General features: G+C 42.2%; 1 pseudogene; it reads left to right on the forward strand.

Moving 5' to 3' along the window:
- The first annotated feature begins 510 nt into the window (after positions 1–510).
- LOC124030467 lies at positions 511–1,990 on the forward strand (annotated as a pseudogene).
- The last annotated feature ends 10,078 nt before the right edge of the window (positions 1,991–12,068 follow it).

Genomic DNA, 12,068 nt, shown 5'->3' on the forward strand with positions numbered 1-12,068 from the left:
CCCCCACCAGCTCCAAACAAACAATGACCTTATGTAAGTACAAATCTCCAGAACGTTTTTGAAAAGAAAATCTGCAGCTAGGGTAGGATTCTAGGTGAACCTGGGCTGTCTCCTCTGTTCCAAGATCATCAGGAACGGTCAGAGGGGGAGTTTACGATAGAGCCATTATCCTGTTCCACTGGTTTGTTCTGTTCTCATTCATTCTGATGACAGCACAATGATGTCTGTATCATATATGTTTCACAGACCATAAGGTCTTACAGGAGGCATGTATAGGTCTAAAAAGGGCCTAAAATGGCCACTTTCAAAATGATTTCCTCAAATATTGTATGTGATACAATTGTATAATACATGTCAACATCCTTCCACCCAATGAAGTTTCTATTTTTGAAATGCCAGAACAACCTGAGAAGGCGCAAAAATATTTTGGGTATCCTGGTGTGGAACTGCCCAATAGCCAGAGAGAGCAGGTACAGGAAGGGGTGGACCTCACAGCCCAGTCTGAATGCAGAGGACTCTTTCACCAGTCACCACAAAGAGTTGCCATTTCCATAACCTTTAAAGTCATAGATTTCAGATAAAGATTGAGTTGAAGATGACTACCAAGATTTGGATCAATCTCATCATCTTATCTTTACTAAAAGGTATGTTGTTTTAAATCATTGACTATACATGTTTAATCACTGTTAAATGAAGACACATTGTTTAATGCATGTGTTTGTTTGTGATTTCCTTTAGCAGTCTCATCCCTCTCCGGACCCTCAGAGGTGAAGAGTGCAGTTGGTGAAACAGTCCACGTCACCTGCCAGTATCACCAGTTCAACAGGGACAAGGTCAAATTCTGGTGCAGGGGTTATCACTGGTATTTCTGCACAGTTATCATTTGATCTGATCAACCGAAACATCTGACCAGTGATGTTCAGATATTGGATGATAAAAACCTTGGGTTATTCACAGTCAGTATGAAAGGAGCAACAGCTGAGGACAGTGGCTGGTACTGGTGTGCAATTGAAAGAGCCAGCAGAACTTTGGCATTTCGTCTTCAGCTGACTGTCTCCGAGTGTAAGTACTGTATGTAGCTGAAGTTGTCGCTTACAGTTTTTATTTTTCTCTGAGGAATTTAATATAACATTGCATATACCACTGATCAATTGCTATTAGTGAAATCAGGGCTTACAAATGTTTCTAAAGAAACCTGTGTTTCATAACATTACTTTTTATGCTATGTCCATTATGAGTTGCTGTGTGAGTTGCTGTTTCCTGCAGGGCTTGTATCTCGGCTCAAAACAGAAACCACAAAACAGTTCAACGAGACCTCAACTTCCCCAACAACGTTGACAACACCACGGTCCACACCTTGTATGACTCAAACAACAGGTCTCATATCTGCTACAAGCAATTCAACAAGGTAAACATAGCTTAGTAAATAAGGCTACCCAAATTATTGTAAATTGTCGACACTGCTGTTTCTGCATAATGTACATATGAACGGGGGGGGGGGGATGTCCACTTAATAATCTAAAACAGCAGAATGCACAAACTAACTATATCAGGGCTGTCCAAATCCGATCACTGAGAGCAGGAACACTTCTGGTTTTCATCCTCTCCTTCTAATCAGGTAGAAACAAAAAGCAGAAGTATTTTCGGCCCTCCAGGACCGGAGTTGGGCAGCCCTGAAAGTTGCACAGACCTGCTTAACTATAAGTGGCTAGATTACTCTTCGTTTGTTACATTTCAATGTGGTTTACCCTCAGCTGACTCTATATCTACAGTGTGACAGTGTCGTTGGATCAAGATGATCCGGTGTGGAAAGTATGGAGAGTACTGCGCTGGATGCTCTTCCTCTTCCTGTGTCTGTTCCTTGTTCTCTTCAGTATACGATGCCATCGCTGATATTTCTACCATTGCTGCCGATATGTTTCGGTTGTTTGTTTGTACTTTTGTTATTTTGTTCAGTGTTCTGTTGATTTATTAAATATATTATTATGGACACTTACCACATTGCACGTTGGTCTGATCCTTGCTACTCCTCGTCAGAGGAGGAAGAAGAGCGTTACAGGATTATAATGAATGGACATTTTTGTAGGAGTTGATACATTTTTCGTTAGGGAAAATCAAGTCTGACATGTCAAAGTGGAAATTACACACTTTAGAAGCCTTTTAGAAAGTCAAATACATTAGAAGTTTGCATTTCCTGCTTTGCAGAAAAAATTATCAATAACAAAAGAGTGATGATGATCCTACATCTGCAAGAGACAACACTATTATAATGCTACAACACTGAACAAAAATATAAACGCAACACGTTAAGTGTTGGTTTCTTGAGCTGGAATAAAAAAAAACAGTAATGTTCCATACCACAAAACATACATCTCTCAAATGTTGTGCACAAATTTGTTTACAGGTTTTGAGGGCGAGTGCAATTGGCATGCTGACTGCAGGAATGTACACCAGAGCTGTTGCATGAAAATGTAATGTTAATTTCACTAACATAAGTTGCCTCCAACGTCGTTTTAGAGAATTTGGCAGGACGTCCTTCCGGCCTCACAACCGCAGACCACATGTAACCACGCCAGACCAGGACCTCCACATCTGGCTTCTTCACCTGCGGGATAGTCTGGGGGGGTGCTGAGGAGTGTTTATGTCTCTAATAGGGGCTGCACCCCTGACCAGTCATGTGAAGTCTATTTTAGTGTCTAATACATTTATTTAAATTGACTGATTTCCTTATATGAAGTGTAACTCAGTAAAATCTTTGAAATTATTGCATGTCACATATATATTTTTATTAAACCCAACCAGATTACTTCTTTGAATTCATGGCCATCATGCATTCACTTCTACAGATCTCGACATGGCTTGGAAGACATCAAAGAAACCAATCCCAATGGCAACACAAAAATGGTCTCATATGGGCTTGGAGTCATTCAAACTCCAGAGAGCCTGCTGGTTTATACACAAATAAACAAGCACATGTAAATGTAACGCTACTAGTCATCTCCCTTTGAAGTCATCATGTTATCAGACATGCAAACCCTGATGGCAATAGATTTCTTTGAACAAGTGAAACCCACAATAACATCACCAAAGGAACAGAGGGACTGTCTGTGTAAACAACACACTCCTCTGAGATAATAGCTGTACCATACTAGAAGTGGCATTAGACTTGCACACATATCAATCATTGTAGAGCGTCTGTAAAAAATAAACTGAATAGAATCTTTATACAACAATTAATCGCTATTATCACTTTGGAAGTTGCTCTATTTGTAAACCTCCCTTTTTGTTTTTGTGGCCAGGTCTTAGTAACCACTACGTAGAAGCCAGACTCTGTGACTCCCTTTGTCCTTGTCCCTTGTGGTTCTCAGTTTTCATAGCTCTTTCAACATTTCTCTGAAGGTATACAGTATGTGATACTCGAGCTTCCTTCATGGTGTGTGTGTGTGCATGTGTGTTGGAATGGGTTGGTGGGGGCGGGCGGGATTGCCTTGGAAGCAGAACAGAAGTATTCTGTGCTTAGAAATGGCTGGTTGTACAAAGGGAAACACGCATACAAATGGAGGATCTAATTTTGATCCCTCTTTTGTTGTTGAGAATTTTCCTAAACAGCAAGAAATGCAAACTTATAGTGTATTTAAGTTTTAAAAAGGCTCCTGATGTTTGTAATTTCCATGTACATAATTCTGACTGACATTTGCCCTAATGGAAAATGTATTGGCCCATGAGCAAGGCAGCTAAACCACTGTTCTCCGGGCACTGGAGACGTGGATGTGGATTATGGCAGCCCCCCTCACCTCTCTGATTCAGAGGGGTTGGGTTAAATGCAGAAGACATATTTCAGTTGAATACATTCAGTTGGACAACTGACTAGGTATCCCCCTTTCCTGAAAAATGTGTGCACAACATTTTAAATAAATAAGCTTTTTGTGTGTATGGGACATTTCTGGGATTTTTTATTCCAGCTCATGAAACACGGGACAAACACTTTACGTGTTGCGTTTATATTTTTGTTCAGTGTTGTAGCATTATAATAGTGTTGTCTCTTGCAGATGTAGGATCTTCATCACTCTTTGGATATTGATCATTTTTTCTGCAAAGCAGGAAATGCAAACTTCTAATGTATTTGACTTTTAAAAAGGCTTCTAAAGTGTGTAATATCCACTTTAACATGTCAGACTTGATTTGCCCTAAACGAAAAATGTATCAACCCCTACAAAAATGTCCATTCATTAAAATCCACATTTTGTGTTGCTGCAGGATGATTTTCCTGCTGTAGCAAACTGGCTCAAATGAAGATCCTCCATCTGTATGAGACCACAGATGGGTATAATATAAATATATTGATGATAGCCAGGTCCCTGTTTTAGAGCCCATTTCAAACAAATGAACTGGCCTAATTTGGAATTAACTTAGAAAGTTACAGTACATTGGTACATTATGTGGTTTTAAATTGTACAGATCACATGGCTTTTAAACAACCTTTGAGTTCTTAGTAATCTAACTACTACATTTTAGTCATTTAGCGAGGGACGTAGAGGAGCAATTAGGATTTAAACGCCTTGCTCAAATGGCACATCGACAGATTTTTCACTTAGCCGGCTCAGGTATTCAAACCAGCGATCTTTTGGCTACTGGGCCAATGCTCCTAACAACTAGGCTACCTGCCGCCACTACTCTCTAACCGCTATGCTACCTGCCACCCCTATGCTCTAACAGCTAGGCTACCTGCCACCACTACTCTCTAACCGCTATGCTACCTGCCACCCCTATGCTCTAACAGCTAGGCTACCTGCCACCACTACTCTCTAACCGCTATGCTACCTGCCACCCCTATGCTCTAACAGCTAGGCTACCTGCCACCACTACTCTCTAACCACTAGGCTACCCACCACCCCTACTCTCTAACCGCTAGGCTACCTGCCTCCCCTACCTTCTAACCACTAAGCTACCTGCCACTCCTACACTCTCAACACTAAGCTACCTGCCAACCCTAAGCTCTAACTGCTAGGCTACCTGCCACCCCTATGCTCTAACAGCTAGGCTACCTGCCACCACTACTCTCTAACCGCTATGCTACCTGCCACCCCTATGCTCTAACAGCTAGGCTACCTGCCACCACTACTCTCTAACCACTAGGCTACCCACCACCCCTACTCTCTAACCGCTAGGCTACCTGCCACCCCTACCTTCTAACCACTAAGCTACCTGCCACTCCTACACTCTCATCACTAAGCTACCTGCCAACCCTAAGCTCTAACCGCTAGGCTACCTGCCACCCCTACTCTCTAACTGCTAGGCTACCTGCCACGCCTATGGTCTAACTGCTAGGCTACCTGCCACCCATATGCTCTAACCACTAGGCTACCTACCACCCCTACCCTCTAAGAGCTAGGCTACCTGCAACCCATATGCTCTAACCACTAGGCTACCTACCACCTCTACCCTCTAAGAGCTAGGCTACCTGCCACACATATGCTCTAACCACTAGGCTACCTGCCACGCCTACGGTCTAACTGCTAGGCTACTCTAACCGCTAGGCTAAATCAAATCAAATCAAATGTATTTATATAGCCCTTCGTACATCAGCTGATATCTCAAAGTGCTGTACAGAAACCCAGCCTAAAACCCCAAACAGCAAGCAGTGCAGGTGTAGAAGCACGGTGGCTAAAGGTTATCTGCCACCCCTAACTAATTGTGAACAGGCAGAATACATTAGAAGCTTCATTACAGCTACACTGTTAGAAAAAAGGTGCATTCTAGAACCTAAAAGGGTTCTTCTGCTGTCCCCATAGCAGAATCATTTGAAGAACCCTTTTTGGTTCCAGATCGAACCCTTTCCACAGATAGGGTCAGCCGAAGAACCCTTGCTGTGCTGATGGAAGGTGAAGTGGTCCTGTGTGGCTCAGTTGGTAGAGCATGGCACTTGCAATGGAAGTGTTGTGGGTTCAGTTCCCATGGGGACCAGTACAAACAAATATGAAAGTGTATGCACTCACTACTATATTTTGCTCTGTGTAAAAATGTCTGTTAAATGATGTAAATGTAGAGTGCTGGATCTAAAATGATGTGCAGGTTGGAACACACTTGGGTATTCCATTTTCTTCCACCCTAAAATAAGATTTCAGCTATAATTTTTCTGAATGGGATTGCTTAAATGAATACATTTTGCAGTTTAACATTGATTGTTCTACCAAAGATAGCATGGAGATTATATATATTTTTTTTGTTACATGTGGAAATATAACATATTACACATTTAAAAAGCAACAATTTTCCTATGCCTCTCTATTTCCTACACCTCTCACTGTTCCTCTCTGTGCTAGCTGAACTATCTGTTGTGCCTGTGTGGTCTGAATATGTTTTGTGACAGACATGTAATCACTTGACCTTTGAGGGCATAGTAAGAGTGGAGGCATGCAACCCACTGGGATGTTAGGTAGCCTCTAACTGTGAGCTTCATGACAGTCACACTGCAAATGTGGACAAATAGCATCTTAGAACCACCTCTTTAGGAATATGAAGTCGGAAACTGCTCACTGCACAGTTACTGAGACATACACGAGACAATGTACGTCATCAGTCAAGATAACCTTGTGGTTGTAACTCTCCCTCACTAAAATATGAATAATACTGATTTTGATGTGTATCCTCCGATGTCTCACTGTGTTTTTAGTAGTGAAACCTGACTCACTGCAGCAATGTAGATGCTTGGATCAGTTGCATAGATACTTGTACCACAGATAGAACAATGAGACAGATATTCACTGGATGTATAAATGTGTAGCATCCTGTTGGCGTTTCCACACAGAGGAAACCTACTGGCATTCAGTGGGAGAAGATTTTGGCGGACATTCTGCCAATTTTATCATTGATTAAACATTTGATCTCAATACATTTTTCTGTTCCCAACACTACAATATGATATGAACAGAGGGGGCTAAGTTTTGTAAACTTTATCCTTTGCAAAATAAAATAAAATCACGCTGTTTAGGACTGCAAAGGAAAATTCATTTATTGCACACGCGCCACAGAGTAGGCGTTCCCTAATGGTAATATGCAGAAGTATATTAGAAAGTGGCAATAGGATACCCTGCTCACCTCCTTGCTTGTCCTGCCCACTATGACTAATTTCTTCCCATGGCAAGCTGCGGTGTATCTTGGTTTAGTTATAAAAATCTTTGGTTGTACTGCCTATATCCAATCATAGTAGCAATAAGCATGATAAGCAGTAGAGACTAGAGTTTTGTCGGCTTACTCAGACACGTCTATACGCATCACAGCTTGTGTGTTACTACAAAGACTGCCGTTGTCTCTTTTGTACCATCAGTTTATTTTTAAATGCTCAAAGATTATAACGCTTAGAGCCCTCTTAAATCAAACCCGGTTGCTAGGTCTCCACGGCAACCCGAGGGAAAGATGTCACAGGCCGTTCTTATTGTTTGATGTCGACATTATGAAGTTAGTTATTTATTAAATCAATCCAAACACATTCTTACAGCATGTCTTAGGAATGATAATTGCCCAAAGCTCAAATCTCACAGAAATATATTCATAGCTTCAACCATGTGGATGTCATATAGGTTTTGTAAAACATGCAGACAGTAGTGAAAATTGTTACAGCAGGAAGCTTGTGAAGTGTGTTGATTCTTCCCCTGTGCTGTCTGAGTCAACTGTCTAAAGACTTTGAAAAGCTGCTGCCTTTTCTTTCCATTTTTTTTCTCTCTCCCTGACACCCAAGCATCCCACAGGGGTAAGAAACAAGGAAGTTAATGGAGTGGATGTGAGAAGGTGAAACAGTGTGACACCGTCTGCTCAGGCTGAGATGAACACGCATCATGAGAGCTAGTTTCAGACTTTCACAAATACACCACCACACCTCTCACCATTTCCCTCCCCTAGTATACTTTCTTTGAATAGAATTAAATAAATAAATCCATGTAGTTGTCAAAGCTCTTGCAGTGTGAAAAGATAAATAACTGAGAGAACCAGCAATGTTGAATTGAATGTGTTGAACATAAATACAAATACTTTGACGTAAGAATATTGAATCGAAAATAGAATTTGTATTTTTATTTTTCTAGTTTAGAAGGTTCCCTGTTGTATCTAATACTATAGAGTTCATGTTTCTGAAATCCCTTCCTACAGGAACTATACTGAGTTACAAGTCCATGGGGGGATTTTACCGCAATCAATTGACTGCAATTACGGCTGGAGTTTTGCTGTACTAAGAGTAGACGAATGGTCTAAAGCTTCTGCCAATTAGTTGTAAAATGAGAGACACTTAGCCAAGGCCAATCCATTTATAACCACTGTCATGGACAACAGTACAGCATGGTGTTGAAATGTGTCTTTAAAACGTTCATCTTTTTCCTCTTCATACTTTGATATATCACAATTTGTAATCACTTTGTCAAAACCATCAAGAAAAAGCTATTTGAAACACTATCCTTCACTGAAAAGTTGGTGCTTTTGACACTAAAAAGATATTGTGGAGTATTTTCTGGAGAAATAACGTGATTTTGAATTTAATGCAAAGTGTTGCATGGAAGTAATCCACTGATAATATCTGGAGTTGCAGTTCCTTCTGAAGATCAAATGGTCTTGATTTTCTTATTCAGCTCCAGAAGGTATTATAATCATAGCTCTCTCTTATTCAGCTCCAGAAGGTATTGTAATCATAGCTATCTCTTATTCAGCTCCAGAAGGTATTGTAATCATAGCTATCTCTTATTCAGCTCCAGAAGGTATTGTAATCATAGCTATCTCTTATTCAGCTCCAGAAGGTATTGTAATCATAGCTATCTCTTATTCAGCTCCAGAAGGTATTGTAATCATAGCTATCTCTTATTCAGCTCCAGAAGGTATTGTAAATATAGCTATCGCTTGACATCTAACAATATACAATGGGGTCTGAAATTATTGACACCATTGATGAAGATGAGCAAAAATGACTGTATAAAATAAATAAATCAAATATTGAGCTGTATTGTATGCAAAAAGTACATGTTTATACTAATATAATTGCTCAGTGAAAGAGATTTTGTATACAAACAATTCTAAAAAGGGAAGGGGTCAATATTTTTGACATGCCAGTTTTCAGTACCTTTCAATTGTTCACCTTGTGAAAATAATGGTACTGAGCCTTTTTCTCAAATGTTTAATGAGTTGGAGAATACATTGGGAGGGATCTTAGACCATTCCTCCTCACATAATCCTTCCAGATGCTTGATATCCTTTGTCTGCTCTTATGGACGGCCCTCCTCAATTCAAACCACAGGTTTTCAATGGGTTCAAGTCCAGAGACTGAGATGGCCTTTGCAAATGTGTTATTTTGTGGTGAATGAACCATTTCTTTGTGGATTTTGTTGTGTGCTTTGGGTTATTGTCTCGCTGGAATATCTACTTGTAACCAAATTTCAGCCTCCTGGCTGATTTTTGCATAAAATGTCCTGGTAAATTTCATGAGGCCATTGACCTTACGAACGCCCACAGGACCAGTGGAAGCAGAATAGCCCCATAACATCCACCACCATATTTTAAAGTAGGTATGGGGTTCTTTTCTGCTCTTGCATTCTCATTTTGACGCCAAACCCACTACTGGTGCACCTGGCCAAAGACCTCTGTCTGGTTCCAAGCCAAGTGTCGATGCCATTTAGAAAACTCCAGGAGTTTTACATTTGTTGAATGAAATGAAAACAGAGCTCTTTGGCCACACACACAGTCTTAATTGAACCACCTTGGATGGTCCTTTGGCACCTCAGCAGGCAGAAGCAGATGCCTGGTAGGTAAAGTTGGCTGTAGAAACGCAGCAGGGCAGCTGCCCATTCCTTTTTTTTGTAAAGATGAGACATCAGATGAACACATTCCCTGTTCCATGTGTTAAGATGTGAGCGGTCCTTGGAAAAGAATGGGAGGATTTGGCAGTCATTGTTGAGCAGATTGCATTGTTTGCTTGTTCTGATTTTGAACTTAATTCACCAATAAAGTTATCCATCAAGATCATTCTGTGGTCGCTGTATTTTCACTGAATGGCAAATGTTCTACATCTTTTCAGGAGATGTTGTTCCTTTAGTAGTTTCTTTCTATTTTGGGACATAACGCCATTGCAACCTTACATAATGCATCCTTACATAATAACAAAACAAGCGATATTTTATTTTATTTTTTTAATGAAAAAAAACAACATCTTGTGTGTGTGTGTGTGTGTGTGTGTGTGTGTGTGTGTGTGTGTGTGTGTGTGTGTGTGTGTGTGTGTGTGTGTGTGTGTGTGTGTGTGTGTGTGTGTGTGTGTGTGTGTGTGTGTGTGTATATACACATCAATTACACTATACATATCTGTATACACATTAATTACACTATGCATATCTATATACTGTCATGTTTGTCATTCATTGTCATGTCTTGTCCCTGTGCTCCCCATGCTATTCGTTTCCCTCTGCTGGTCTTGTTTGGTTCTATCCTCCTCTCTCCCCCTCCCTCTCTCACTCTCTCGCTCTCTCTTCTCTCTGTCGTTCCGTTCCTGCTCCCAGCTGTTCCTATTCCCCTAATCATCATTTAGTCTTTCCACACCTGTTCCCGATCCTTTCCCCTGATTAGACTCCCTATTTATTCCTTTGTGTTCCGTCCCTGTTCCGTCGGTTCCTTGTTTTGTATTCCATGCTGTAATTGCGTTTCGCCCTGTCCTGTCGTGTTTTTTGCCGTGATTGTGTATCACCCTGTCCTGTCGTGTTTTGTGCCTTCTTCAGACGCTGCGTGTGAGCAGGTGTCTCAGTTGACTACGGCCTGCGCCTACCCGGCGACCTGCAGTCTGTGGCCGCTTCTCAGTTGTTTTCCCTCTACTATCTAGAGGATTTCAGTTATTCGGTTTTGAGCATTAATAAACTCTGTTTCTGTTAAGTCGCGTTTGGGTCCTCCTTCTCCTGCATGACAGAAGGAACCGACCAAAGAATGGACCCAGCGACTTCAGACGCTCATTACACTGCCGTCGAGTTCCAAGGAGCCATGCTCGGCAGACACGAGCAGGAATTGTCTGCTGCTCGCCATGCCGTGGAGAACCTGGCCGCTCAGGTTTCCGACCTCTCTGGACAGTTCCAGAGTCTACGTCTCGTGCCACCTGTTACTCCCTGGCCTGCCGAGCCTCCTGAACCCAGGGTTAATAACCCACCTTGCTACTCCGGGCAGCCCACTGAGTGCCGCTCCTTTCTCACGCAGTGTGAGATTGTGTTCTCTCTCAACCCCACACATACTCTAGAGAGAGAGCTCGGGTTGCTTTCGTCATTTCACTCCTTACTGGCCGGGCTCGAGAATGGGGCACAGCTATCTGGGAGGCAAGGGCTGATTGCTCTAACAGATTCCAGAACTTTAAAGAGGAGATGATTCGGGTTTTTGACCGTTCAGTTTTTGGTGAGGAGGCTTCTAGGGCCCTGGCTTCCTTATGCCAAGGTGAACGGTCCATAACGGATTATTCCATTGAGTTTCGCACTCTTGCTGCCTCTAGTGAGTGGAACGAGCCGGCGCTGCTCGCTCGTTTTCTGGAGGGACTCCACGCAGTGGTTAAGGATGAGATTCTCTCCCGGGAGGTTCCTTCAGATGTGGACTCTTTGATTGCTCTCGCCATCCGCATAGAACGACGGGTAGATCTTCGTCACCGGGCTCGTGGAAGAGAGCTCGCATCAACGGTGTTTCCCTGCTCCGCATCGCTACCATCTCCCTCTGGCTTTGAGACTGAGCCCAGGCAGCTGGGAGGGATTCGCATCTCGAATAAGGAGAGGGAACAGAGGATCACCAACCGCCTGTGCCTCTATTGCGGAGTTGCTGGACATTTTGTTATTTCATGTCCAGTAAGAGGCCAGAGCCCATCAGTAAGCGGAGGGCTACTGGTGAGCGCTACTACTCAGGTCCCTTCATCTAGATCTTGTACTACTATGTCGGTCCATCTACGCTGGACCGGTTCGGGTGCTACATGCAGTGCTTTGATTGACTCTGGGGCTGAGGGTTGTTTCATGGACGAAGCATGGGCTCGGAAACATAACATTCCTTTCAGACCGTTAGACAGGACTACGCCCATG

The sequence above is a fragment of the Oncorhynchus gorbuscha genome, linkage group LG01 (assembly GCF_021184085.1).
Source record: "Oncorhynchus gorbuscha isolate QuinsamMale2020 ecotype Even-year linkage group LG01, OgorEven_v1.0, whole genome shotgun sequence".
Classification (NCBI taxonomy): domain Eukaryota; kingdom Metazoa; phylum Chordata; class Actinopteri; order Salmoniformes; family Salmonidae; genus Oncorhynchus; species Oncorhynchus gorbuscha.